Genomic DNA, 27026 nt, shown 5'->3' with positions numbered 1-27026 from the left:
CAAACAAACAGAAACATTCTAAAACCTTTTCACTGTACACGTTGTATTGTTTTAAACTTGTCTTTTCATCTGTAAATCTCTTATTCCCTTCTTTTTTTAAAAAGAGTCCAAAAATTGTTCTTTTTTGAAGAGTTGCCTTTAGCTAGCGTTGGGCGCCTTTAAAAAAAAGTAATTTGTACTTAGCTTTCTTCTTTCTTTGGCAGGTGCATCATGGATTCCTGAAGACTCTGACTGGCATGCAGCACCGATGTCCTCAAGGCCCGAAATCTCTCTGGAAATCTCAGGTAAGCACACAGTTAAACACGATGTAGCTCTGAAGCTGTCTGGAAGGCTAAGCACCTTCTGGAAGTCCGGGTGTGGCTTTTATAGTCTTGCCACACCCTAGGACGTCCGCTTGCCGTCTGCGTGAACCTCGCCCTACGTTGTGCTCAAACTGAACACAGCACGAGGGACTATGCGTGCAACTTAAAAGCTCCGAAAGTCTTTCCTTTTCAGATTACCCTCCCGTGCTGTGTTAAAACATGCACACAGCGTGAGAACATGTTTTCCTTTTAGGCGTTTAGTGATAGTGTGATCGTAAACAACTTTGGCATTCATAATGACTCAAATGAAAACAAGCATTGGCATAATCTCAGAATGCAATTGAAAATCAAGTTGGCATTTAAAACAGTACGCACCAAACATACTCATATACATAAAGGAGTGCTGGATGCATGGGACAGGGGCGGGTTTCTTTAAGGGAAGATCTCTTTTATTTACAAGGAGTTTTCTAAGTGTAGTAAAACACGGGTGGCAGAATCATGACAGTACCCTCCCCGTAGAATCCCCCCTAATACCATGTCAAGTCAAGTCAAGTCAATAAATTTATATAGCGCGCTACATACCCAGAGGGTCTCAAGGCGCTTGAGAAGGGGTGGGGAATTACTTCTCGAATATCCAGGTTTTAAGCTGCTTTTTGAATGCTAGGTGGTTTTGAGTGAGGCGAAGGTGCATGGGAAGTGAGTTCCAGGTTTTGGCCGCTAGGTAGGAGAATGATCTTCCTCCCATGGTGGTTTTGTTGACGCGGGGAACAGTAGCGAGGGCTTGGTTGGAAGAGCGCAGCTGGCAGGAGGGGGTGTAGAAGGAAAGACGTGAATTGAGGCATTCGGGTCCAAGTTCGTAGAGAGCTTTGTGTGCGTGGGTGAGGAGGCGGAAAGTTATTCTCTTATTGATGGGGAGCCAGTGGAGGTTTTTCAGGTGACCAGAAATGTGTTCTTTACGCGGGATGTCTAATATGAGTCTGGCTGATGCATTCTGGATGCGTTGGAGTTTTTTCTGAAGTTTTGCGGTGGTACCGGCGTAAAGGGTGTTTCCGTAGTCAAGGCGGCTTGTAACCAGTGCGTGGGTGACCGTTTTTCTAGTTTCGGTGGGGATCCAGCGAAATGTTTTTTTGAGCATGCGAAGAATGTTGAAGCAAGATGAGGAGACAGCGTTGACTTGTCTGGTCATCGAGAGTGAGGAATCCAGGATGACGCCTAGGTTCCGTGCGTGATCCGTTGGGATGGGTGTTTTTCCAAGGGCTTCTGGCCACCAAGAGTCGTCCCAGGTGGAGGGGGAGGTACCTAAGATAAGGACAGGTTTTGGTTTCTCAGGGTATTTGATATGAAAGGTTCTAAGAATTCTTGGGGCATTTTTCAAATTGGCTAAAGGTTCCCAAGAACGGTCTTCTGGACCGTAACCTTTCCAATCTACTAAGTAAAATAGTTCACCTTTAATCCTTTTTGAATCTAGTACAGCTTTAACTTCAAATTCAGGCATCCCGTCTACTTCTATAGCCGGGGGATGATCTAGTAATCTAGTTTCTGGATTGCATGGTTTAATCAAAGATACATGAAACCGGATGAATCCGATAAGTTGCTGGTAATTGTAATTTCACACAAACAGGATTGATTACCTTTTCTACAGTGAATGGGCCTATGAGTCTTGGACGAAAGGTTTTATGACACTTTAATTTTAGATTTTTGGTTGCTAACCATACTTTGTCTCCCACTGAATAAAATGGTGGATCAGAACGATGTTTATCAGCAAACAACTTTTGGGTTTCTTTTGCATGTTGTAAGTGTTGTTGAGCCTTTTGCTGAACAGCAACTAAGTGTTTCACATATTCGGTAACTGCTGGAATGAAGGTTGAGTTCCTACTTACACCTAACATGTATTTTGGATGAAAACCATGTACACAGAAAAAAGGAGACATTCCAATAGAAGAGTGATCAGAGTTATTGTAAGCAAAATTCTGTAGCCCATAAAATTTCAGACCATTCCTGATCACAAGTTACCAGCATACATCGCAGGAATTGTTCAATAGTTTGATTTGTGCCTTCAGTTAAACTATCTGTTTGTGGATGATAACTAGAAGACATGCGCACTTCCATATTTAGAGATTTCCCCAAGGTTTGCCAAAAATGAGAAATAAACTGAAGGCCTCTGTCCGAGATCACTATTGATGGAAGACCATGTAACTTAACAATCTGTTCCACAAAAATATGAGCCATTTCTATGGCTAAAGGAAGCTTTTTTAGGGGAATGAAATGGGCATATCGTGAAAAATGATCAACAACAGTCCGAATTGTGGTGAATCCAGATTTAGTGCGAGGCAATTCTACAATAAAATCAAGTGATAATGTATGCCATGGCTGTGGAGGTACAGGTAGAGGCAAAAGCAGACCACTAGGAGATTGATGAGTAGGTTTGTTTTGACTACAAACAGTACAAGTTTCTACATAGCTTTTAACATCTTTGAGCATAGTTGGCCACCAAAATCTTCTTTTAAGTAGTTGGTATATTTTGGTTACTCCTGGATGGATTGACAGGTATGAATCATGATATGTTTGCATAACACGTTTTTGAAGTGACTCAACGGGCACAAATACCTGATCGTGCATGTACAATACATTTTCTTTCCATTGTAATAGCGGATAATCTTTGTTCCAGTCTTCTTTTGATTGAGTTTGTAGAAAATTTTCTATATCTGGAATTACATCAGAATCAATGAGACCTACAACAAAGCGATCTGCTGAAATCACCGGATGTATAATTTCCTGTTTTACATTTAAATCATCACTTATACCTATTCTGGATAACGCATCTGCCTTGCTGTTTTCTTTCCCTGGGCAGAAAGTGATGATGAAATCATAATCATTAAAGAACAGTGTCCAGCGCAACTGGCGAGGAGATAAAGCTTTAGCAGATCTAAGTGATTGTAAATTTCTATGATCAGTATAAATTGTCACTGGATGACGAGCCCCCAGCAAGTAGTGTCGCCATTCTTTAAACACAGCTTTAATGGCCAATAATTCTCTGTCAGCTATTGCATAATTTTGTTCCGTGGGAGATAATTTTCTAGAGAAATATGCGATTGGATGCATTTGGCCAGAACTTTTGCTCCTTTGAGATAAAATGCCTCCTATTGCAAATTGGGAGGCATCTGCTTCTACAATGAAAGGCTGAGTGGGATCTGGGTGTTTTAATATTGGGGCAGAAATGAATTGGTTCTTTAGATCTTGAAAAACCAATTCAGTTTCTGGAGTCCATTCAAATTTTGTGTTTTTCCTTAACAATTTAGTGATTGAAGTTATCCTTTGTGAGAAATTATTTATGAACCGTCTATAGAAGTTTGCAAAACCCAAAAAGCTTTGAACTTGTTTTACTGACGTTGGACAAGCCAATCTATTATTGCTTGCACTTTTTTGGATACATTTCGATGCCAGCTGGACTAAGGATATATCCAAGAAAATCTACTGTCGTAACGTGGAACAAGCTCTTTTCTAATTTTACAAATAACACATTTTGTAAAAGCTGTTAAAGAATGGCTCGTACTTGCTTTACATGCTTGGATTCATTTCTGGAATAAATGAGAATATCATCTATATAGACGATGCAGCAGATGTCAAGAAATTCTCTTAAAACTTCATTTATAAAAAACTGGAATGCGGCTGGAGCATTGCAGAGTCCGAAGGGCATGACTTGATATTCATATAGTCCGAATTTAGTACGGAATGCTGTTTTCCATTCATCGCCCTCTCGGACTCTCACCAGATGATATGCTCCACGCAGATCCAGCTTGGTATAAATGGTAGCATCTTTGATTTGATCTAGTAATGTAGGAATTAACGACAATGGGTATCGATTTTTTACCGTTACATTGTTAATTGCACGATAGTCAATGCACAAACGCAATTCCCCTCCCTTTTTCGGAATGAAAAGAGGGGGGAAGAGACCGGGGACTTAGAATGCCTGATGAAGCCGTTAGCTAAATACTCATCAAGATAATTGCGTAGATGTTCGTTTTCCTTTTCTGTTAGCGCGTAAATGTGGCTAAAAGGTAAAGTTGCACCAGGAACTAAGGGGTCGATTAGGATCGCGGACGGAAACGTGTTCCGTCCGCCGAGGAAGGTGGCAAGATACTCCGACCTGTCCGCGGAAAAACCGCAATAGCGATTAGGATCAAATTTGATAGAAACGCCGATCGCGGCGGACGGAGCACAACAATCTCCGTCCGCGGCGGTCGAAGTACACCTGAGTCCGCGGCAGGCGGACGGAACCAAATGAACACCGACCGCCGCGTACGCACATGACCAGGAAAACAACAACCTCCCCCGCGATACCTGCGTAGTGTCCGTGTCCGCAATTAGGATAACTCTGCAAGTACCCCGGTAGCCACCGCGATCCACGTCCGCGGCCGTACCAATGCTACGAGAAGCCGTGCACCACAGCGGAAGTCCAACTCGAACAACATCCCTACAGTCAAACCAGTGCCATACATTGCGACAGAATTTATCACCAAACACAGGAAAATGAACGACCACCCACCTGACACATCTAAACCAAACACAAGACACAATGACCCACCCCCAAGAACCGCATAAACCACACCTGCCAACACACCCACCTATCACCTGACTGCCAATCAACATTCACACAGGGCCAACACACAGACTATAAATTAACTCCCACCCACACCAGAAATCCTCTGCATCACAGCATAGCTGCTAGCAGGAGACACCACTTAGCCAACAGCATAAAACACATATCATACACATAACCCACACCCAAACACACCCTGTACACAAAGACCCACCACACCATCCCTAAACACCACACACCAGCACCTCCTAATTCACACAAACACACACCCCGAGCACCATGGCACCCAAGAAAAACCCGAAGTTCACCGACACAGAGTTAAGGGTTATGGTCAATGAGATTATTCGTGTCGAACCCCACTTGTTTGGGGCCCTAGTGCAGCAGACCAGCATAGCTAGGAAGAACAGCATGTGGGACCGGATCGTCACCAGGGTCAATGCCTCCGGGACCGTCCCGAGGACGAAGCAGGAAATTCAGAGGCGGTGGCACGACCTCAAGACCCGGGTGAAATCCATCAGAGCCAAAAACTTTCTCCGGGCCAACCACACAGGCGGTGGAACCCCCCCGGAGCCCCTACCGTACACCGAGTGGGAGGAGAAGGTGCTGACCATCCTGCACCCGGAGAGCATTGATGGACTTGATGAGGGAGAAGAGGCTGGTAAGTACCAACCAAGCACCACAAACACAACAACACGTTGTGCCTCACACAACTCTGAAGACACATCTCCCAGACCACAACCCATGCATGCAGTCCACATACTCACCAACGTCTAAACCACTCCTACAGGCCCCCATGACCATAGGGAGGGTGGTGGTGGTGGGTGGGGTGTGTGAGGGGACGGAACTACTACTCCCAACAGGCCCCCATGTCCATAGAGAGGGTGGTGGTGGTGGGTGGGGTGTGCTACAGGTCACTAGACCAACTCCCAACAGGCCCCCATGTCCATAGAGAGGGTGGTGGTGGTGGGTGGGGTGTGTGAGGGGACGGAACTACAACTCCCAACAGGCCCCCATGTCCATAGAGAGGGTGGTGGTGGTGGGTGGGGTGTGCTACAGGTCACTAGACCAACTCCCAACAGGCCCCCATGTCCATAGAGAGGGTGGTGGTGGTGGGTGGGGTGTGTGAGGGGACGGAACTACTACTCCCAACAGGCCCCCATATCCATAGAAAGGGTGGTGGTGGTGGGTGGGGTGTGCTACAGGTCACTAGACCAACTCCCAACAGGCCCCCATGTCCATAGAGAGGGTGGTGGTGGTGGGTGGGGTGTGTGAGGGGACGGAACTACTACTCCCAACAGGCCCCCATGTCCATAGAGAGGGTGGTGGTGGTGGGTGGGGTGTGTGAGGGGACGGAACTACAACTCCCACCAGGCCCCCATGTCCATAGAGAGGGTGGTGGTGGTGGGTGGGGTGTGTGAGGGGACAGAACTACAACTCCCAACAGGCCCCCATGTCCATAGAGAGGGTGGTGGTGGTGGGTGGGGTGTGCTACAGGTCACTAGACCAACTCCCAACAGGCCCCCATGTCCATAGAGAGGGTGGTGGTGGTGGGTGGGGTGTGTGAGGGGATGGAACTACTTCTCCCAACAGGCCCCCATCTCCATAGAGAGGGTGGTGGTGGTGGGTGGGGTGTGTGAGGGGACGGAACTACTACTCCCAACAGGCCCCCATGTCCATAGAGAGGGTGGTGGTGGTGGGTGGGGTGTGTGCCAGTGCCGACTGAATGTCAAATATGAATAAATGTACACGTAATGGCCACATGACTCATCCTCACATTTTTGTTTTGCAGGGGATCCTAATCTGACAGCTGCAATAAACACCCGGCCTCCAGCCTCCCCACACTCAGAAGTTTCAGGGGACGATTGGCCAGCCACCTCCGGGGCTGAGAATGGTGCCGGCTCAAGCAGGCAGCCAGGGACATCTGGCTCCCAGGTCACACCTGCACCAACAACTACTACGGCCTCTGGCATTACCACAACACCGGCTACTGTGACCTGCACAGCTAACTCCAGCACCACCTCCACCACCACTACTACCACCACTTCTGCACCTGCCAACATGCCCAACCCACCGCCCAACGCTGGGCCAGCGCCATCCCAGCCACGCAGGGAGAGTGTGAGGCAAACCACAGATGCTAGGCCAGATCCGGCAGGCAGGAGCACTGCACAAAGAAGGCTTGATGAAACAACTACACCCAATGCCGTGCAACAGTGTCTAGAAGCACTAGCCAGGGTGGAGGAAAACTATCTACGTGGCCAGGCACAGGCAGACCGGGCCCACCAGGACTTTGTTGACAACACAGCAATGTTGGGGGACATCGAGAGGCGGCTTGGCCAACTCGTGGACATTTTTAGCACGTGGACATCCGCCAACACCACCCTCCCCACACCCCCTCAAACCACGCCACCGCCACCACCACCTGCGCCACTGGCGGCGGATGTGGTACCTGATCAGCCAGCGCCCCCAGCTGACTCCGTCCCGACACAAAGACGGAGGGGCCGTCCGAGGCTGGAAGTGGGCGAGAGCAGTGTCGAAGCTCCTGCCACACGCTCAAAGAGGAGCCGACAATGACTCTTTTGAGTACCTGAGCCTGCCATTCACCCTGCCAACTATCCGGTCCCACCTAGCACAGGCCTGCTGCACTAGGCAGACACCACCCTATGTGGTGTCAGCACGGACATCTCATCGGCCATAACCTTTGACTCTCACTCCTCCACCCCTTCACTCATTTGTAAATATGCACCTACACCTATGCACAATCTGTAAATAAATAACACTTACTCACTCAATGATGTGTTGCCTCCATGTTTATTCACATGATTGCAACAGAAACAGACGTAACCAGGTTCAGGGATCCAATTGCTACAGAATCATGCCGCAAGGGAGTGACCTAGGGAAACATAGAAAACGCAAACACACGTTAGGAAACACCATCACACTCATCCCAACACACTGCAGTGCAACATTCAACAAACCACACATATCACAACAGGAATGGATGAGACTACACACATCATGGAGACGTGCATGTACTCATAAATGAAGAGACACACACACATGCATACATCACATAACAGAACACATAGATGATGCCCAACACAATGACACAAGAGCAGCAAACCTACACAGGGCATACACAAGCAGCACATGAGGATCACACTCACATTCAAGGGAAGTGGCGATCAATGAGCTGGCGCCTCTAGTCCACACCTTCCTCCTCACCACTATCCTCATCAGTCGACATGGGTGGGTCGGGAGGGCAAGGAACTTGCTGTTCATCTGGGTCCAAGAGCAGTTCAATGTTATTGCGCACAGCCAGGTTGTGGAGCATGCAGCAGGCAATCACAATCTTGCATACTTTGCCTGGTGAGTAAGGCAGGGCCCCTCCAGTCTTATCCAGGCACCGAAACCTAGACTTAAGCAGGCCAAATGTTCGTTCCACCACTCGACGTGTCCTTCCATGGGCATCATTGTATCGCATTTCTCCCGCTATAGTGGGATTGCGTATTGGACTCAGAAGCCAAGGCCTGTTTGAGTAAGCCGAGTCGCCTGTGTTTGTGGAAATTAGAGAGAGAAAAACATCACTACCTGAACATGTGGGCACACCAAGCCACACAGATATCCCTCCTGTCACCACAGCATACTCACCAACAAGCCACGCTTGTGCCGGACGCAGATTTGCCATCAGTTGGGGGACAATGCTGCTCCGCATGATGTGGGCGCCATGTGCAGAGCCAGGAAATCTTGCACACACATGTGAGATTATGTTGTCGTCCTGGCACACCACCTGCACGTTTAGGGAATGGAAGTGCTTCCGATTCCTAAACACCTGCTCACGTGCCCGTGGTGGAATGATTGCAATATGCGTGCCATCAATGGAACCCACAACGTGTGGTATGCGACCCAGTGCATAGAAGTCTGCCTTGACCGCTGCCAACTCTGCCGCCTGTGGAAAATGGATGTAGTCATGCTTGTACAGCATCATGGCTGTCAGTACATCCCGAAGTACCGTGCTGAACATGGCCTGTGACATTCCCCCGGCATGTCCAACAGTGTACTGAAATGTGCCTGTTGCAAAAAAATGGAGTGCCGCCATCACCTTTTGGGTGGGTGAAATGGAACCTGGATAGGTTCTTCGCGGCTGCAGGTGAGGAGACAATTGGTTCACAAGCTCCAGCAATCGACGTCGATCAAGCCTGAATTTCCTGATCACCTCCTCGTCCACCATATTCTCCAGCACAGTGTATGGGCGATGGACATTTTGAGCCCTCCTGTGTGGGAGTAAATGGAATGGAAGTCAATTCACATACAACGCATGTCTGTGCAACTCACTCACATGTCATCGCACTCTATCCAACATGTAATAGGCAGTGTTCAATTAGCATATGTGTGACATCTCTGATTGTCACAACAACATGGATTGACGTAGCAACAATGTGCATCCACTAGCTACATGATGTGTTGCAACATGTGCAATGCACTTTGTCTCACCTCAACATTACTGCCAACAAGACATGTGACATGACCCACATGTGTATGCGCAACATGACATACACACATGCAAGTGCATGCACACAAACGAAAATATCCACACACCATTTCTTGATGCACCAATGGCAACACCAATAATGGTGACCAAACGGACATCACATGCATGGTCACCCAATAGGCAACACGCATGCACTGAACACAAGCGAACCCCCACCATAGTCAATATCACACATATACCACTCACTGACAACTGAATCACAATGTGCCAATACATCCGGAATCTACTGTGTAGATCTGAGGTACGATAAACTTGTGTATGGAAATAACCGATGTCGACATGCACATGTGATGGACATTTGTGGCACACCGATGGGCATGGTATGGACACACATGGGATAGAGCATGAAGTGTGGAGTCACGCAATCACACACACAACCGTCATCATGCAGCTGCAGACAATGAAACAAGGTGCATCGTCAGCTGACATGCAATCATTGACCCCGCCATGGCGGTGCACTGCTTCCACTGTTTACGTCTGGCCATACGCGGCCTGCGTTCAACATTCCCATCGTCTGCATGTGCACAGACCGTCACGCTCACACACCGGCAAGTGCATGTGCTAGACACCGGGACGGATGCATCATTTGCAACAACGTTCAAACAGTGGCGCCACCATGGCGGGGCACGTATTCGGCAGGGGAGGTGCAGGCCAAAACAACCATAAGCTGATGTCCATGCACATGGCAGTTCATGACCCCCCTTACAGTGACATTGCATCAGCCAGCCTACACCAGGCGGCCCAGCCCTGCCCATGACCGCCGTGCCGGCCATGCCAACTACCGCCGTTTCAGGCCCCGTCCACTTCCGCCGTGCCGGCCATGCCAACTACCGCCGTTTCAGGCCCCGACCACTACCGCCGTGAGGACCGCCGTGCCGGCCATGCCAACTACCGCCGTTTCAGGCCCCGTCCACTTCCGCCGTGCCAGGCCCTGCCCATGACCGCCGTGCCGGCCATGCCTACTACCGCCGTTTCAGGCCCCGTTCACTTCCGCCGTGCCCTGGCGGGGCCTGGCACGGCGGTCATGGGCAGGGCCTGGCACGGCGGAAGTGGACGGGGCCTGAAACGGCGGTAGTTGGCATGGCCGGCACGGCGGTCATGGGCAGGGCCTGGCACGGCGGAAGTGGACGGGGCCTGAAACGGCGGTAGTTGGCATGGCCGGCACGGCGGTCATGGGCAGGGCCTGGCACGGCGGTAGTGGTCGGGGCCTGAAACGGCGGTAGTTGGCATGGCCGGCACGGCGGAAGTGGACGGGGCCTGAAACGGCAGTAGTTGGCATGGCCGGCACGGCGGTCATGGGCAGGGCCTGGCACCGCGGAAGTGGACGGGCCTGAAACGGCAGTAGTTGGCATGGCCGGCACGGCGGTCCTCACGGCGGTAGTGGTCGGGGCCTGAAACGGCGGTAGTTGGCATGGCCGGCACGGCGGAAGTGGACGGGGCCTGAAACGACGGTAGTTGGCATGGCCGGCACGGCGGAAGTGGACGGGGCCTGAAACGGCGGTAGTTGGCATGGCCGGCACGGCGGTCATGGGCAGGGCTGGGCCGCCCGGTGTAGGCTGGCTGATGCAATCTCACTGTAAGGGGGGTCATGAACTGCCATGTGCATGGACATCAGCTTATGGTTGTTTTGGCCTGCACCTCCCCCGCCGAATACGTGCCCCGCCATGGTGGCGCCACTGTTTGAACTTTGTTGCAAATGATGCATCCGTCCCGGTGTCTAGCACATGCACTTGCCGGTGTGTGAGCGTGACGGTCTGTGCACGTGCAGCCAATGGGAGGTGTGGACATGGGCCACGTGTGCCCAATAGTAAGTACCGTATGCTGTTCACCGCAACACCAGGGCCAATCATTGGCCCAATTCCAAACACGCTTCCACGGCTGACCAATGGCTGGCGCCGTATGCCACTGACATGGCCACAGGGCCCTATATATGTGTGATGTGCAAAACCATACATTCTACGATGACCACCGACTGCTGCCTGTGACCATCACCTCCACCTGCTACTGCGGAGCTGACCACCGACTGCTGCCTGTGACCATCACCTCCACCTGCTACTGCGGAGCTGACCACCGACTGCTGCCTGTGACCATCACCTCCACCTGCTGCTGCGGAGCTGACCACCGACTGCTGTCTGTGACCATCACCTCCACCTGCTGCTGCGGAGCTGACCACCGACTGCCGCTCTAGTGCCATACTCCGTGACCTTGGTATGTCGAGAGTCAAAGAGATCCGGTCTCGTCCCTTCACCGCCGCGGAGCTTGATGTCCTCGTGGACGGTGTGCTCCGCAACTACGGACGCCTGTACGGCGCACACGGACAGGTGGTAAGTGCAGTGGGGGATAAGTTGTTGTGCATGAGGTGTCCTATGACACCTGGGCTCTGGAAACTTGGCGGTGTGATGTGTGACCAACAAATGAATCGAAATGTGCATGGCTGCAGAGAGAAATGTGTTGCCCCTATCTGTGTGACTGGCCAACTGGCCACTGACTTGGACCCTTTTCTCTCCCATCATGGTAGGTCAAGCTGCACCTTCGCAAGGACGTGTGGAGGAGCATTGCACGTGATGTACGAGCAGTGGGGGTGTCCAATAGACGACATACACACTGCCACAAACGCTGGGACGACATTTCCAGACTGAGCAAGAATGTAGCCGAAGTGACACTAGGGATGATTCCAAGGACGGCACGTCTGGCCCGACGCTCAGTGACCCCTCTCATGCACCGTATCTTAGCTGTGACGCATCCTGACCTGTCCGAGCGGTTGCGTGTGGATGAACAGCAACGTGGCGGTAAGCATACTGTCAGTGTATGTTGCTTGTGAATGCAATGCATGTATTGTTGGCCACACACATTAGTGACTTCCGTCTATCGTGTGGCTCATTCCAATGGCATGTTGGTGACATTGGCGCAGTAAAATTTCACTTCCCGGTGCGGCATGTTGAGACGCCACCCGCTAAGCAGTTCAGTGTTCATGCACATGCTGTAGTGCTCCGTCACCCCTTGGCAACACTAGTGTGCAGATGTAGTTCCTCATGCCCAGTCTGCATGCTGTACATGTATTACGGCCAACGCCACTTAATTCCTGTGAGGATGACTGGTTGGGGTGGGCCGTGTGCAGAGGGCACTCAGCCACAGACGGCGGAGAAGATAGAAGGCAATGCATCCGGATCAGACGTCGCGCACACGCAGACTGACACCGAAGGGGCCAGCGCCGGAGAGGGGGACAGGACCGTCCCGGAGGACTCGCATGTGGAGACAACATCGTCATCATCTTCCGACAGTGTTGGTGAGTCAGCACTGTTGTCACAGACTGGGAGTGGGCAATCAACACCTTCGGTCGGGACACAGCACACAGGGCCCACCCTGCCGCCAACTGCACCATGTACTGTTCGTGCACGCAGGAGTAGGGGGAGCAGAGTGGCCTTCAGTGTCGGCACCGCTGCCCCAGCCTCGGTGAGCCAAAATGCACTTTGTGCAGAGGCTGTTGATCTGCTGCGACAGCTGTGTGTGGGGCAGACCAATATGATAAATGCTTTCCAAGACCACGATAGGAAGTTGGGGCAGGTGGTGGCATTCATGGAAGGTATGCATGGTGATCTGGCTGGTGTACACAGGACAGTCCAGTCATTGGCTAACAGTGTGTCGTCTGCCATTGTACTGTCGCATGGACGGGGTGGTACTTCTGTTCCACCATCTACAACACTGGATGTCTCAGGGGGGAGTGAATATTCTGACCAGGACTCTAATACAGGTTATTGCACTAGAAGCAGCGTCAGCCAGCACGTCAAGGCACGGAGGCCTCAGACCCCATCCCCTAGGTTTGCTAAATCTGTTCACAAGGACAACGTCAGATATAGTGGAGTACACACACGTGAAGCAAAAGAGGGTTTGGGTGTAATGGCTACCCATGCTGCACAGCCATCCCACACACAAGGTACTACCAAGGCAAGCCTCACTCCCACTTCCATTGAGACTACCTTGGACGAGGACATTCGGAAGACGAATGAATCTCTTGAGGGCTCGCATACTCCCAGTGCCAGGGAGACTAGGAAAGAAGGAGCCACTCCCAAGGGCAGGGAAACTAGGAAGGAGGGAGCCACTCCCAAGGGCAGGGAGACTAGGCAGGGAGGAGCCACTCCCAAGGGCAGGGAAACTAGGAAGGAAGGAGCCACTCCCAAGGGCAGGGAGACTAGGCATGAAGGAGCCACTCCCAAGGGCAGGGAAACTAGGAAGGAAGGAGCCACTCCCAAGGGCAGAGAGACTAGGCAGGAAGGAGCCACTCCCAAGGGCAGGGAAACTAGGAAGGAAGGAGCCACTCCCAAGGGCAGGGAGACTAGGCAGGAAGGAGCCACTCCCAAGGGCAGGGAAACTAGGAAGGAAGGAGCCACTCCCAAGGGCAGGGAGACTAGGCAGGAAGGAGCTTCTACCAAGGGCAGGGAAACTAGGAAGGAAGGAGCCACTCCCAAGGGCAGGGACAAGGACAGTCACAAGACAAACGCACCTAAGAAGATCACGGACACTCCCAGGGGCAGGGACACACACAGGGAGAAGGTGTGTCCTGGGGATATGTACACCACAGACGACAAGTCTGCTGCCTGGAACAGGGCACCATCCAGGGAACAGGGAATGTCCGCAGACAACAGTACTCCTACGGAAATCGAACATCCAAGGCCCAAGGCATCTCCCATGGACAGTGGCGCTGTCAGGGACAGGCATACATCACCCATTGATGCACTGAGGCTGCTGTTTTCTGGGAAACGGAATACAGATGTCTCCGCAGTGGAGTCACCACTTACCTCCACTCCCATCAGGGCCCGTCAGGGGCGGATGCAGGTGGACCCTGTAGTAGCATCCCCCATGACACATGTTGCAGAGGCCACAAGGCAGACACACAGCAAACGACAAGCAGGCTCCAGCACGTCCCCAGAGAGCATTCCCCCCCAGCAGATGCACCTGCCATGGTGGGTGAAAATTCTTCTCAGTCCGGCCCACTTCTCAGTCCTGTCCTGTCCAGGGTGCAGGCACATGTCCACAAGAAACGTAGACACACAGCATTGACACATGCACAATCCGATGTCGGACAATTGCAACTATCCCCCGCTCCCAGAGCCACCCTGCCTCCTGGACCATACAGCCCTGTGGCTCTTCATTTCAGTGGTCCCAGTGGCGCTGGTGCAGTTGACTCGCATGTGTCTGTTAGTGGCAGTGTATCAGTCGAGACCTATCCTGTATCAGGTGCTGGCAGTGTATCTGGGTCTATGGGCCATGTGTCATTCACTCGGGCTGTGGCTGTGTCTCACACTCCTGTATCAGGTGCTGCCAGTGTATCTGGGTCTATGGGCCATGTGTCATTCACTCGGTCTGTGGCTGTGTCTCACACTCCTGTATCAGGTGCTGGCAGTGTATCTGGGTCTATGGGCCATGTGTCATTCACTCGGACTGTGGCTGTGTCTCACACTCCTGTATCAGGTGCTGGCAGTGTATCTGGGTCTATGGGCCATGTGTCAGTCACTCGGGCTGTGGCTGTGTCTCACACTCATGAATCAGGTGCTGGCAGTGTATCTGGGTCTGTGGCTCACGTGTCAGTCACTACATCTGTGGCTGTGTGTCACACTCCGGTTTCTGGTGCTGCCAGTCTGTCCGATGCGGGTACTTCACGCAATCCACCTGATAGTGTGATGTAAGTTGCTGTTGTGTGCCCTCTGATGTGCCTGCTCTGGTGTCCACACTGCCCTGTTGCTGTTCTCATACTGATGTACTGCATCTGATGTACCTGCTCTGGTGTCCACACTGCCCTGTTGCTGTTCTCATACTGATGTATGCCCTCTGATGTACCTGCTCTGGTGTCCACACTGCCCTGTTGCTGTTCTCATACTGATGTACTGCATCTGATGTACCTGCTCTGGTGTCCACACTGCCCTGTTGCTGTTCTCATACTGATGTATGCCCTCTGATGTACCTGCTCTGGTGTCCACACTGCCCTGTTGCTGTTCTCATACTGATGTACTGCATCTGATGTACCTGCTCTGGTGTCCACCCTGCCCTGTTGCTGTTCTCATACTGATGTACTGCATCTGATGTGCCTGCTCTGGTGTCCACACTGCCCTGTTGCTGTTCTCATACTGATGTACTGCATCTGATGTGCCTGCTCTGGTGTCCACACTGCCCTGTTGCTATTCTCATACTGATGTATGCCCTCTGATGTACCTGCTCTGGTGTCCACACTGCCCTGTTGCTATTCTCATACTGATGTATGCCCTCTGATGTGCCTGCTCTGGTGTCCACACTGCCCTGTTGCTATTCTCATACTGATGTATGCCCTCTGATGTGCCTGCTCTGGTGTCCACACTGCCCTGTTGCTATTCTCATACTGATGTATGCCCTCTGATGTGCCTGCTCTGGTGTCCACACTGCCCTGTTGCTATTCTCATACTGATGTATGCCCTCTGATGTGCCTGCTCTGGTGTCCACACTGCCCTGTTGCTGTTCTCATACTGCTGGCTGCCCTCTCATGTGCTGCCTCTGATGTAGCTGTTCGATGCCATGGACTGTTAATGCACCTGGGCCCTCTCATGTGCTGCCTCTGATGTAGCTGTTCGATGCCATGGACTGTTAATGCACCTGGCCCCTCTCATGTGCTGCCTCTGATGTAGCTGTTCGATGCCATGGACTGTTAATGCACCTGGCCCCTCTCATGTGCTGCCTCTGATGTAGCTGTTCGATGCCATGGACTGTTAATGCACCTGGCCCCTCTCATGTGATGCCTCTGATGTAGCTGTTCGATTCCATGGACTGTTAATGCACCTGGGCCCTCTCATGTGCTGCCTCTGATGTAGCTGTTCGATGCCATGGACTGTTAATGCACCTGGCCCCTCTCATGTGCTGCCTCTGATGTAGCTGTTCGATGCCATGGACTGTTAATGCACCTGGCCCCTCTCATGTGATGCCTCTGATGTAGCTGTTCGATGCCATGGACTGTTAATGCACCTGGGCCCTCTCATGTGCTGCCTCTGATGTAGCTGTTCGATGCCATGGACTGTTAATGCACCTGGCCCCTCTCATGTGCTGCCTCTGATGTAGCTGTTCGATGCCATGGACTGTTAATGCACCTGGCCCCTCTCATGTGCTGCCTCTGATGTAGCTGTTCGATGCCATGGACTGTTAATGCACCTGGCCCCTCTCATGTGCTGCCTCTGATGTAGCTGTTCGATGCCATGGACTGTTAATGCACCTGGCCCCTCTCATGTGCTGCATCTGATGTAGCTGTTCGATGCCATGGACTGTTAATGCACCTGGCCCCTCTCATGTGCTGCCTCTGATGTAGCTGTTCGATGCCATGGACTTTTAATGCACCTGGCCCCTCTCATGTGCTGCCTCTGATGTAGCTGTTCGATGCCATGGACTGTTAATGCACCTGGCCCCTCTCATGTGCTGCCTCTGATGTAGCTGCTCTGGTGTCCACACTGCCCTGTTGCTGTTCTCATACTGATGTATGCCCTCTGATGTACCTGCTCTGGTGTCCACACTGCCCTATTGCTGTTCTGATACTGATGTACTGCATCTGATGTGCCTGCTCTGGTGTCCACACTGCCCTGTTGCTGTTCTCATACTGATGTATGCCCTCTGATGTACCTGCTCTGGTGTCCACACTGCCCATGCTCGATCCTAGACTGTGATGTTACTCCGATTATGCGTAAATAAAATTGTCAATCATGTGTCGTGGGTTGTCGGAGTCATTCTTGCGTGTGTGATGCTGGTGTGTATTTGTGTTCACTTGAGGGCGGTGAGTTCAGATACATGTCACTCCCCCCATACCTAGGTGACGACCCTTGGAGGCGTTGCCGTACACAAGAATATGTGGTTTCCGGGACATGCCACTCTCCCCTCCCAACGTCACGGACCTTGCAGGTGCTCCTCTCCAGACAGCGAATGGTTTGTAGCCTACCTGCGTCGTCCTCGATGGTGGGCCAAGACTAGGACGTAGTGGATCGCGAAGAGTATCGGGTAAGCTTGTAGTGCAGGATTCATGTCGGCGAGCGGCTCGTGGTGGGTATGGTCGCTGTGGGGCATCCGCAGTGTTCAGGCAGGTTGTTTTTCCGCAGCGCTTTTATGTGTATTTTCCGCCATCTTGATTTGGAGGACGGTCCTGGACGTCAGTCCGTATGGCGGAGTCTCTGGATAGGTTACGTCCGCCGCGTGGTTGGGTGTGGTGGTGCGGCGGACCGTGATCTACCGCCGCGGATGGATTTTGGCCCATATTTCGTATCCTGATTTGGCGGACGGAGTGTCCGCGACGGGCGCACGGAAAATAGGCATGTTCCGCATGCTCTGGGTCTGCGGAGGCACTTCCGTCCGCCATCCTAATGAACCCCTAAATCTATTTGACAATCAAAGTCCCTGTGAGGTGGTAGGGTGTTGGCTTTTTTTATCAAAAACATCCAACAGATCATGGTACTCTTCAGGAACTTCAGCAATAATCAAAACACTCTTTGATTCCTTAGGAAAATCATATCCTTGTATTAACAATTCAGAACTTGGGAATTGCTGAAAGCATTTAGCATGACAGAAGTCTGATTTAAACAATATGGTTCTATTAGTCCAATCTATATAAGGATTGTGTAGTACAAGCCAAGGAATGCCTAAAATTAAGCCAAACTGTGGAGCATCGATTATATCAAAGGTTATTTCTTCTACATGTTTTTTAGCACAAGTCATGTTCAATAACTCAGTATGATGTTGTATTGGTTCAAAAGTCAATTCCTTACCGTCCACTGCTCTAACTATTTCTGGAGAAACCTTCAAAATCTTTTGTAAACCCAACTTACTAAGCAATTGGGTGTCTACGAAGTTTCCAGTAGCTCCTGAGTCAATTAAGGCATCTATGGACCAAGATCGGGTTCTATCATTTTGTGACTGAAGCAAACTTTGCATGCTTAGATGGCAATGTGAGGCAGTTGGTGTTAGGGAGGCCAAACTAGTATGTGCACTTGGTAAATTGACCTCTTTGTCTACCGAGTACTCTAGCTTTCCGACTGTTGTGTAGCTACAACATCTGTGAATTTAGTCTTTGGTTTTACTGGACGTGTGGGGCAGTCTTTTACAAAATGTCCTGTTTTTCCACAGTACAAGCATTGATTTAATTTCCTACGCTTCTCCTTCTCATCTTTTGACAAAGGTCCTCTAATGGTCCCAATTTGCATAGGTTCTACTGTATCTAATTTGGGAGTGGAGGATTCATTCTTAGTGTTTATCCTTTCCTTAAACCAAATCATTCTATTGTCAGTTTTACCTCTTTCACCTTTCCTTTCAGAAATTCTATGATTTAATTTAACTACTAGATCAATGAATTCCTCACAATCGGTTGGTGGATCTAAGAATTGTGTTACCATATCTTTTAATTCTTCTCGCAAACCTTGATAGAACAAGGACACACGTTTTTCCTCTGGCCATTCTGCTTCTATGACTAGCCTGTTAAAGGTAGAGATGTAATGCAAAAGATCTGATGATCCTTGTTTTAAATTAAGCAGTTTGTGATCTGCGGATTGAACAAAAACATGTTTTGCAAATAATGATTTCATGGCTAATTTGAACCGTCTAAAGTCATTTAAAAGTGGATCATTCCTTTCTACATATGGTACAGACCACAAAGCTGCGTCTCCTCCCAAATACGAGAGAACGAAGGCAACCTTGGAGGAATCATCAGGAAATGGGGCTGGTTTTGCCACGAAATGTAACTGGCACTGATTCATAAAAATTGTAAACTTATTACAATCACCAAAAAACCTTTCTGGGGGTGCTAAAGGTACTGTAACTGGTGTCCCTACCTGAATCTGGGTATTAGCAGAGGTTGAAGGTGTAGTATTCCCACTGTACAATGTTTGCAAAGTGGGTTGAAACGCAGATGGTTTTAAATAGGATTTCTTTTCAGAGGAAAAGGTCCATGTTGAAGGACTAGGAGCCTGCAACCTACTCTGAATTGCTGTTACCTCTCTTCGCAATTCAACATTTTCAGTTCTAATTTCAGCTAACATTGCAGCTATTTGCTGAAACGAATTCTGAGATGTTTGATCCATAGCGTCTGGGCAAAACTAAGTCCGTGGGCTTACCCTTCTGTCAGAATGTATCAAGCACTCTTACCTGCGAATTCTCGAACCCTTACCTGTAAGGTGCTTGATACGTTTTGCAGAGACTCTATGTGCCAAACTCCCAGAAACCCTATCCTACAACCTGTGAATCTTTTATAACACTAGGATGAAAGATAATAGTCAGGGAGGAAGGCCGGAATCGGACGCTAGAGTTTCTTTTCTTGTAGTTGACCTGCGAAGCAACAAGAAGCTCCCCTTTAACTTTTGTTCAAATATGTAACTTTTAGTTTTAAGAACATCAAACAATAATCCAATTGGTGTCTATTCTTAGATTCCTACCTGCGACCTACTTGTATTAAGCTTCGCGTCCTGGAATTCGTGGATGTCCTGGTGAACGAAGTCAAGTTGGGCTGAAAGTGGTTGAAGTCTTTTTGAGGCTTGCGTTTTGATTAAGTTGTCACCCCTTGATCTTTTGCCTTGGACAATGCTTGAAATAGTCTGTGAAACAATAACATAAAATCAGTGCTTTTCCTTTTTTCAGACTTTCCTATTAATTAAACCTCTCCTGAATTTACTTACTTAGCATTCCCCTGCTTGATACTCAATTCGAATTCACGTTGAACGTTTCCTACATTTAGACCAAACAAACAGAAACATTCTAAAACCTTTTCACTGTACACGTTGTATTGCTTTAAACTTGTCTTTTCATCTGTAAATCTCTTACTCCCTTTTTTTTAAAAAAAGAGTCCAAAAATTGTTCTTTTTTGAAGAGTTGCCTTTAGCTAGCATTGTTGAACAAAAACTACTGGGTTGTTTGGGCTCCCAACAGCACAGCTTGCCACAAGCTAATAATAAACAACAGAAGATGCACGTGCTGCTAATCAATTACCTGCCTTCTTTTTGGCTAAACATCAGAGTTAAAACAAATGTTTATTTTGACCATAAAGTGTCGTTTATTTATTTTATTTTGATTGGACTCATTTAGTCAGTTTTATCTCAAAGGAATTACATTTTTACCAAGTTCATTTTTTAAGACCTTATGTACAACATAAACAACAAATAGCATATATTCAAATATATATTTTTTTTACAAAATAGAAAAATTGGAAAAAATTAAGCAAAACAAATCACACATCATCAGTCATCAGGACATTTATTCGCGTGGCTGACTCCCTTGATTAAAAGGTGGGAGGGGAGATAGAGACTGTAAGGGGCACAGCGAAACTATCTTGAACCCTCTGGTCAGGTCGACATGTTTCTTGCCCAATTGGCAATTCCTCAGGACCTCAAGTAATCAGTACTACACAGTGATAATAGAACTAAAAAGAAAAAGAGTAAATACAACCTCTCTGGGTCTGTAAGGGGGCAGGCCAAGGGGTTCTGCAGTAGTGAGGTGACCCTAAAGGTGTCCCTAATGGGCCCCGCAGTCTGTTCCCGTGGGGCAGCACAGTGAGGTATGGTAACCTCTAGTGCGTGCAGCCAAAGCTTGTCAACCTACCCACACGCATGGCGCTCCTGCGGTAGCGCGGAACAGCTGGGTGTGTGAGGCCTCTTAGTTCCAACAAGGGAGCTCCTTGCTCCCTGTCTCTGCCCTCCTTATATATAACATACACACTTCTTTTCTATTCTTCGGGGAACTTTGTCCTTTCTGCATTTTATGGTTGGTTGGACATGTACACTGGACCCCGCTAAATATTGTCCAGAACTGGTTCCCCCTATTTGTATGGAAACACAAAATGCCCGCCAAAAACGTGAAGGGCTGTATCAATAATAAAAATGTGAGCAGAAAGCCAGGAAAGTCAGTGTAATGAAGAGGGGAATGACATTAGCCCACCTCATTGGATAAATCAGAGCCAAGCATTGTAGGGGCTCGTTGGAGGCAGGAAAGCGTCCCTCAAAGAGATCGCGGTAAACACTCAAAATGGCGGCCGCGGCCGCTGTGAAGCCGCGGCCGGAGAAAGCCCTATGAGAAAAAAGGAAAGGAAGCTACAAGGAGCCTCACCCAAGGTGTCAGGGCATGCCTGGTGTATACCGCGGACTTAAGTCTCCATCCACGAGTAAGAAGGAGCGCGCCAACCGCCTGTCTCCCTCAGCAGGTACGGAACGCTCACAGGGACGCCGCCATTCTCGACGGGCGCTAAGCCACGCCCCCTGATGTAGTTATTCCTGAGAAAAAAAACAACCCAGTTACTCAGCGTCCTTCTGCCCCCTGGTATTCTGGTAACCTGACAACTAAAAAGTCATTATGTAAAGCTTTAGAGAGACGTTGGAGGTGTACAAAGAATTCTGTTGATAAACTAACTTACAAATCAGCTTTATCTCATTATCATCAATCAAGCAAAACTGCCAGATGTCTATATCTTCGTAACCAAATTGAACAATCTGGAAATTCCTCTAAAGCATTATTTAACATTGTCAAGGATTTTTCATCCCCTCCAGCTTGCAATCGTACGCTATTGAGTCACAACTCAATAGCGTACTTTTTCCAAGAAAAAATGTCTTTGATTTATGCTAACTTTCCTTTTATGAGCACTAACACCAATGGACCCATTAAGAATCTAGTTGCGGGGGGAGGAGCTACGACACCAACCAAGATGGCCGCATAGTCTCCCGGCTCCGCTGACCTCCGTTCTTCGCTCTATTATCCTGTTGCTCATCCTGATTACCTGCACCGGATCCGTGTGTGTGATACGACCCGCATTCCAGGGATGCAATCCCGGTGTTTCTCCGCCGTTGTGGAGCGGAGCTATGTCGAGTGCCGCATTGAGGCCTAACCCAGCAGGGAAGCCGGGGTCTCGAGTGCTGGCTCTGCCGGGTCCGAGTTGAATAACAACGGACTGCTGAGTGTGGTTGGGTCCGGTCTCTGGAGCACTTAGACTTTTTTGATTGTTCTGCTACCATCAGCTGCCTGGTGCCCTACAGTAGGTGAGGTGACGAGTGTCGCACGGTGCTGTGTCGCGGGGGTCCCCGACCGGGGGTTTGGCATTCACATCGCCGATTCCCCCTGGTCGGTGCCTCGATCCGTCCTATTGCTCACTGACCATCAGTCCCTCATGGCTTACTCCTGCTCCGCCTAATTTTGCCCCGGAGAAGGCACCTCTCCGTGGGGACCACCATGTTGGAGGACGTAAGGCATCTAGCGGAGCAGGCTTGAACTGGCCCGTCATTGCGAACGGTGCTGGAGGCACTCGTGGCACTTAAGGGGACTATTGAAGTCCAGACTTGCAGTTTGTTGTCTGCGACGGATGGACTCGCAGGCCTGAGACCGGATCCTGACTCAATAGATGTCTCGGAGAAGTATTTTGACCCGGCGCTGTAAGCAGTGATTGCCCCTATTGTACTGGATCTACATGACTGTACTTTGCCTGATCACCAAATGGAACCGTTGGAACCCCCGATTGTGTATCCCTCGGAACATTTACATGTCGTCCCCATTTTGGAATTTTTTACTTTCTATCCTTTGCTGTTTCGGACCGTGTCGACTCCCCTCAGTCCTTCAAGATGGCGGATGGGGTAAAGCTTGGCTTCGAAGGCTGGGAGGGGCAACATTGGGACCAGCCATCTACATTGGGACCTACCATTCTTTTCTCATCCTGTTTTGCAGACTTTTGCAGTATTTTGTGGAAAGGGCTTTCCTTAATTGACAACTTCAGTGATTTCGATCGACGGGGCAAGGGTTGAGATTTTATCTGGGTCTCTCATTGTGGCACTATGTTTAACGGGATTGTTTTATTGACCTAACGGAGTCCGGGGCGGGGCTGGCTACGACGGGGGAAGGAGACCGGGAGTCCGTAGAAATATGCCCTCCTCCGCTTTCCCTCATTGAGTGGGGTTCTTTGCCTTTTCCTTTCTTTCCCTTTCTTCTATATTTCGGGTTCTGGTTACTGGGCGACAGGCACGCTGCGAGGGGGTGGCCGTAGTCATCAGCAGGGGTGCAGGGTGAGGGGGTGTGGGGACGGGTGTTCGTTTTTATTTTTGTTCTATGGCCTCTTTTCTTCCTTCTCTTCCCTTGTCTTTCTTCTTTTTCCTTTTCCGAGTTAGTGTAGTGGGTTCGGCTTTCTTACATCCTTGTTTCTACATCTGTACCTTGACTTTTCTGAGGTTTTGGTGCTATGGGGAGGACAAAATTATGGCGTAGACGAATAATAATGTGCTAGTTTATCCTGATGTAGTATGTCTTAACGCCGTTGACTTACATTATAGCAAGCTTATTCTGGGCACGTTGTTCTTTTGCTCGCCCCCCTTTGTGATCCGAGACACTGTACGACACCTGATCCTTTCTACTTATTATTGTAAAATGAAAACCTCCCATCCTGTTTCCGAATTGAACTGCCTTTGCAACCGATGCGCTTTGTGGATGGAGTTCTTAAGCTCCCCAGGGAGGCGGGTTTGAAGTTTGATTGTAATACCGTACTGAAACGTTTAGCGGCCAGCCCTGGGGGTTGTAGGCCCTTGTCTGTATTTGATTGCAAATGTTAAATAAAGGTTTAAAAAAAAAAAAGAATCTAGATGCTTCTTTAACATCCACCACCTGTCATCTTAATCAGTTTGACACCATTTCGCTGGAAGATACTAACAATTTAATGTTGGTAGCGAAATCGGGTTCTCCGGCTGACTTATGTTCCCCCAGCATTATGGCCCTCCTGTCCCCAGCGTGTGCTCCTGCAATACAAACATGTTCTAATTCTTCTATTTTGACTGGTCTTATCCCGGCCACCTGGAAGGAAGCCTACGTTCGACCCATTCTTAAGAAACCACATGCAGGCCCTTCAGGTGCTCAGCAATTATAGACCAATCTTTCTCCTGCCCTTGCTCGGTAAAACATTGGAAATGGTCATAAACAAACAACTCAGCCAGTATTTAGAACTTAATGACATTCTCGACTCTTCACAGTCGGCTTTCGTCCGGGTTTTAGCATTGAGACAGCCATTTTGCCTGTCACTGATTCATTGAGACTAACTCTTGATGCTGGAGGTTCCATGATACTGATCCTCTTGGACCTCTCCGCAGCTTTCAATACTATCTCTCATCGACTGCTGGTGGAATGATTACATGAGTATGGTACCAGGGGCGTGGCCCTGCAGTGGCTGAGGAACTTCCTAACCAATAGATGGTAAACCACTATTCTGGGTCCCTTTACATCTCAAAAATCTTTGTTGGACAAGGGAGTGCCCCAGGGCTCTTGCCTAAGCCCCACGCTTTTTAACATGTATGTGGCTCCTCTGGCCAAGATCGACCAACCATTCGGCTTTGAGATAGTATTTTATGCCGATGATACACAGCTGTTATTTCCAATTGGTTCCAACCCCACCGACGAGAAATTAAATTTCTCCGGGGGCATGCTGGCAATCTCAGACTAGATGATTGAGCGATGTCTCCAGCTTAACCCGGAAAAAAACCGAGCTTATGCTCCTTGGTAGAGCTGCTCACACCTGGTCGGCCGACTGGTGTACGAAATACAGGAACCCTATGTCAAGGGTCCAGAGACCTGGTAGGTGTTTGTATGGTCACTGCTTACTAAGTCAGTGTGTACCAAAAATGTGTAAGAAAGAAAAATGTCTTTCTAGAGTCCCCTCACTCACCGGGGTTGCCCCACAGTGACATGCTTCATCATTGGGGCCATCCCAGTTCTCTACGAAAAGGGGCGTGCTGCGACAAGGCGACTACGCTGGAGCACTGGTTTTGTGAGATGACTATGTGTGGTGCATGTGTGGTGATGGTGGAGTGGGTGTGGAATTAAAAATACCGTGCTAGTGGGCCTCAACAATTTATTTTGCTCCTAGTGTGGTATGAAAAATTAAAAAGGGGTAACACTGTATTCCAACTTTTACTGAGCCGACTGGTGGCCTTCCCAGTTGGGAGAGGCCCCTGCCCCCACCTCCTCAGTAAAAAGTCTAGGAATACAACTGGATCACAAACTCACCATGAAAGATAACATCAAGAACATTTCAGGGGCATGCTATTACAGCCTCCGCCTTCTACGTAGGATACTTCCCTATCTGCCATTAGAACACTGCAGAACTGTGGCCCAGGTGATGGTTATGAGTCGCCTCGACTATGGGAATGCGCTGTTGGCGGAAGGGGGTGAGACTACGTTAGCTAAACTTCAAGTGATCCAAAACACTGCAGCGAGGATGGTTCTAAACCGCTCCCCAGGCTCCCCATCTCTTCCTTTACTTAGAGAGCTTCACTGGCTTCCAGTAAAAAAAAAATATTTTTTTAAGATCTGTTGTCTTTCTTTTAAAGCATTCAAGGGGTGGGGCCCCTGTTATCTGCAAAAAAAAGCTCTGCAAACAGATGTCCGGATGTCATCTAAGATCATTTCATTGGCGCTTCTGAAGGTCCCTCATAAACGTTTAACCGTACAGGTGGTAGAGCGTTTTCATACATTGCTCCCAAGTACTGGAACTTGTTACCAGATGCTCTGCGTAAATCCACGTCCTATCTGGTTTTTAGAAAACAATTCAAAACCTTTTTTTTCTAACCTGTTCCTGTTTGATTAATTCCATCTGGATATGCTTCATGTTATCCCTAGGTAAGCGCTGAGATGCCCCTGGGTGAGTTACGCGCTATATAAGACTCTATAACATAACATAACATAACATAACAGGGGTTCAGTTGTACAGACCAGGAGCGATATTTACAAGAAAATGTTGAAGCGCAGTGTTACGCCGAAATTGGCACTGCTGTGCTCTGACATTTTCAAAACACAAGGATGCGCCACTTTTACAAAAATATGGCGCATCCCTGCATTTCCTCTAGCGCTGGTTAAATATGCTGCCTAGTGCCAGCGCTGGCACCCTGCTGCCATGTTGCAGGTAAGCACCCCTTCCTGCAAATAACCAATCAATAAGGATGATTTCTTCTTTCTATATTGTGCTACAGAATGCAGCATTCATAGAAAGAGCAGAAAACAAGGAGAATTTAGTATTTCGACATCCTAAGACCAGGTATTACCTGGACTTACCTGGCCTTAGTTTATGACACTGCCCCATTCTTGTAAATCTGGAGCAGCCTCAAAAACTAATGCATGCTGCGGTGGAACATCAATTTGCCCCCAGGTATCTCCAACCAGTCGATCACAAGCTACCAGTAGTTCAAAGACACACTTAGAGTAGCGTGCTGCCTTCTGTTTGCTAAAGTCATTAAAAGTTTATTGAAAAAATAAACATATCTCGATTAAATATGAATAGCAATTAAGACTTATTTCATTATGCTAGCAAGTCTTTTCAAGTGAATGCTCTGGCTTGCCACTTGCTCAAGGCCAGCATGACGGTAGCAGCAGCCAAGCACTGGAGTCTTGTGAGAGGACTGGTGCTGTGGCTGGGGGGCTGACGCTAGGGTTGTGCCTGTTGGCAGATCCCAGCACAAAGTTCTGCTGTCACACTGCAGGGAACAGGGTCTTACATTAAGCTGTGCCTGATTCCGTTTTCCCCACCGCACTGTATTGGGGTATTCAATTAACACTTGAGGTTAATTACATTATGAGA

This window comes from Lissotriton vulgaris, chromosome 6 (genome assembly GCF_964263255.1).
Source record: "Lissotriton vulgaris chromosome 6, aLisVul1.2, whole genome shotgun sequence".
Lineage (NCBI taxonomy): Eukaryota > Metazoa > Chordata > Amphibia > Caudata > Salamandridae > Lissotriton > Lissotriton vulgaris.
The sequence above is the reverse complement of the archived record's forward strand: the minus strand, read 5'-3'. Positions refer to the sequence as shown.